We start from the raw sequence: 4,193 nt of genomic DNA on the forward strand, positions 1-4,193 counted from the left end.
ACGCCTTCTTTCTTTGCGTGAACATTTGGGCGGTGTTATGCAAATCTTCCCACATAGTGACGTAGGTATGTGGGAGCGTGTTAGAATGAGCCGTTTTAGGTAGGTGTGGCTGACTCTTAACTTTTATAAAGAATATCTCTTTGGATTTGAGACTTTAGTCTTTACAACTTTACAGATCTTCTTTATGCACCAAGAGCTTGTAACACTCCAAAGAGAAAGGAAAAATTGAAATCGCATCATATGACCCCTTTAAATAATAGCGACCAGTGTAGCAATGCGCTAAAACACCCACAAGACATCATGACTAGTTTTGCACAAGCAACCACCACTCGCATTTATCCAGAAAATGTAAAAAATAAAGTTAAAGGAATAATTCAGCCAAAAATTAGCTGAAAATGTACTCACCCTCAAGGCATCCAAGTTTGGAGAAATTTAGCATTACATCACTTGCTCACCAGTGGATCCTCTGCAGTAAATGGGTGCCGTCAGAATGAGAGTCCAAACAGCTGATAAAAACATCACAGTAATCCACAAGTAATCCACACAACTCCAGTCCATCAATGAATGTGTGTTTGTAATAAACAAATCCATCATTAAGGAATTTTAACTTTAAACTGTTTTTTATGGCCAAAATATGAGTCTATAATAACACTTCCACCAGTGAAAAAGTCCATCCCCTGTTGTCTTCTTGCATAAAAACCCACCAACATATTTGTTTAGAACTGATTTTGGACTGTTTTCTTATGTGAACGGTACTTGATCTTTGCAGATTTCTCTCCTGATTCAGACGAGATGACTATTTCACTACAGAAAGAAATATTATGGAGAACTCATATTTTATGGAGGACTCATATATTTGAAGAGTTTGGTTCCAAAACGCTATAAATCCATTTGGATTCATTTGAGTAAAAATGTGTTTTCTTTACCAAGAAAGTGGCAAGATGAAAACCACTATTTTCTGTTTCAAACTTTCACATAGCATCTTTAGGTTATAATAACATTAAAAATTCAAATCCAGATTTTGATTTATTATAAAAATGTATTATTTTTTCCCCAAAATGCAATAAATCCATTGAATCAATATAAAAGCTTTTTTTCATATTGAAACTGTTGTAAATACACAACAAAGTAAGTTGGTCCACATATGACCGATTTTGAACTTGCTCAATACTAATCTTATTAATAGCTTACGTTTCTTCCCCACCGCAGAAACCACCACAGGTTCATCAATGCCGTCAAAATTATTCATTTTTTTAGGGGTGCACGATAAATTGCATGTGATTGTCATGCGCATCTCGTCAGTAAAGCCGGTTCTGTGATTAGTAGTAAATCTCTGTCACGTGCTTTCAGATGGAGCGGCATTTAATACACAGAGCTGTAGATCACTGACAAGCTACGCAATATCGCGTTCATAATCGAAGGCGATTCAACTGCGTTTATGAACGCGATATTGCGTAGCTTGTCAGTTGCTATTTACAATGCGTGGAATGGTGCACTGTGATTGGTTGAGCGGATGAATTGTATTCTGCAGAGAAGGGAGACTGGCGTTTGTCGCAGATACAACACTGATTTTGGCGGGAACTCGCGTTTTGGAACCAAACTCTTCATTTAGAACATACAAACATGCAGATTTTCACTTTACGGTACATTAATTGATGACTGCTGTCATGTGGATTACTGTGATGTTTTTATCAGCTGTTTGGACTATTATTCTGACGGCACCCATTCACTGCAGAGGATCCATGGTGAGCAAGTGACGTAATGCTAAATTTCTCCAAATCTGTTCTGATGGAGGCAAAACTCATCTACAGCTTGGATGAGAGGAACTATTCCTGTTGTTGCACTTACATTGTTGAGGTTTTCCACACATATCCATTCCCTGTCAGAGCATGAGGAATAATCTGCCCTAACCACTTCATTTAGCCTTTCTCACCAGGCATGCCATGTCGAAACAGCTAGTCGTGCCCATGAACTATATTTATACACGTTTTTCATTTTCTTGAGTATTGTCATCTGTCATCTGCTGGCGTAGGTGTTGGAGAAGAACTACTGTTTGCTTTCTGGAGCATTAGTCATTTTCTGAGAGCCAGGGGGCGGAACACAATGCTGCCCATCTACTGCCCAGCTCTGTTTTTCTCTTTCTCTCCCTCACTCTGTCCCTTTGTTGACCCCAGTGTTTTGCAGAAACACTGCATAGTCCTTTGCTAAGTTGAGCTCCTTCTGCTAGTATACAGCTGACAAAAGCACTATTCGGATGGGATTTGTTTCTCAGGGTGATGTCTGCAAAAGAACATTTGCATGTGTTCTCCGTGAAAAACCTCATGCATTTGGATGTCAATTAAGCTCAGTGGAGAAAGCTATCTGTTAGCAATCCTATTCACTTCAATTCTGTTTGCGTCAAATTCCCAAATTATCAGTAGTCAAAAAAAATGTTTTTGAAATTAAATTTTGGGCCAACCGCTTCATGTAATCATATATGATTTGGACGTGAGTTCAACTACAGCATAAATCTGATGTTTCCAATTCTGCCGAGAAATGTATGCAAAAATGCATTTCCGACCGGAATAGCGATAAAAATCACTGGCTAGTGTCTCTGAATACTGAAAATACATCAACGAGTAAAACCATTATGCCCAAATAGGGCTAAATGTGGAAAGTGGAAAAAAGTAGAGGGAAAAAAATAGGTTTTGGTAGTTTTCTGCCAGAACATTTTCCATTATGTTTACAAACTTTTCCTTTAGCACTTAAAACACAAAATGCAATGTTGAAATCAAAATACTGGGGAAGCATCTGTGAAATATCAATACAGAAAATTCCTTCGTATCACCACAATAAGTGTATTTCGATCATTACCAAAAGCATTTTCAAACATTCACGGTAAATATATATATGGACAAAGGTATTAGCACACCCCCTTCTTTGGAACAGAAAAAGGCACTTCCAAAACTGTTGCAACAGAGATAGAAATACAATTTTTATATACATGAATTATGTTTTCATCTTTGTTGCCACAGTTTTGGAAGTTACTTTTTCTGTTCTAAAGAAGGGAAATACGTTTGTCCATAGAGTGTATGTACAACTCATTGATGTTTGGTGATGAGTTTTTGGCTCAAGGTCAGCATATAAAGTCACACCAGAGGTGTTCAGCTGGGATTAGGAAATAACAAATTGGCTTCCTACATGTTTTTGATTCTAACTTACAACTATTTTAGTGTCATTGAGGTATTATTATAGTTTTTATGAATATTGTACATTAGTTTTATTGGTCACACTTTATTTTAAGGTCCAATTCTCACCATGAACAAACCCTTAATTATGACTTTTCAATAAACTGCTAATTTGCTGCTTATTAATAGTTAGTAAGGTAGTTGTTAAGTTTAGGTATTGGGTAGGATTAGAGATGTAGAATATGATCATGCAGAATATGTGCTTTATAAGTACTAATAAACAGTCAATATATAGGCATGCTAATAAACAACTAGTTAATAGTGAGAATTGGTCCGTATACTAAAGTGTTTCCTTTTAATTTTAAAGTTTTTGTAATTTTCTTGTATGTTTTTGTCATTTTTAATATTTTTAGGGGTTTTTATACACTGTAAAAAATGATGTGATCTGTAAATCATCGTAACGTAATTTAAACTTCATTTTTTTTAAGTTTACAAGACTTTTTTTTAAATGTGACCCTGGACCACAAAACCAGTCATAAGGGTACATTTTTCGAAATTGAGATTTATACATCGTCTGCAAGCTGAATAAATAAGCTTTCCATTGAAGTATGGTTTGTTAGGATAGGACAATATTTGGCCGAGATACAACTATTTGAAAATCTGGAATCTGAGGGTGCAAAAAAATCTAAATATTGAGAAAATCACCTTTAAAGTTGTCCAAATGAAGTTCTTAGCAATGCATATTACTAAACAAAAATTAAGTTTTGATATATTTATGGTAGGAAATTGACAAAATATCTTCATGTAACATGATCTTTACTTAATATCCTAATGATTTTTGGCATAAAAAAAAAATCAATAATTTTGACCCATACAATGTATTTTTGGCTATTGCTACAAATATACCCCAGCGACTTAAGACTGGTTTTGTGCTCCAGGGTCACATTCCTAGGTGTTCTTCTTTCAGACGAATCCAGTCGGAGTTATATTAAAAATTGTCCTGGCTATTCCAAGCTTTCCAAGCTC

This window comes from Sinocyclocheilus anshuiensis, unplaced genomic scaffold (assembly GCF_001515605.1).
Source record: "Sinocyclocheilus anshuiensis isolate Anshui unplaced genomic scaffold, SAMN03320099.WGS_v1.1 scaffold420, whole genome shotgun sequence".
NCBI classification, from domain to species: domain Eukaryota; kingdom Metazoa; phylum Chordata; class Actinopteri; order Cypriniformes; family Cyprinidae; genus Sinocyclocheilus; species Sinocyclocheilus anshuiensis.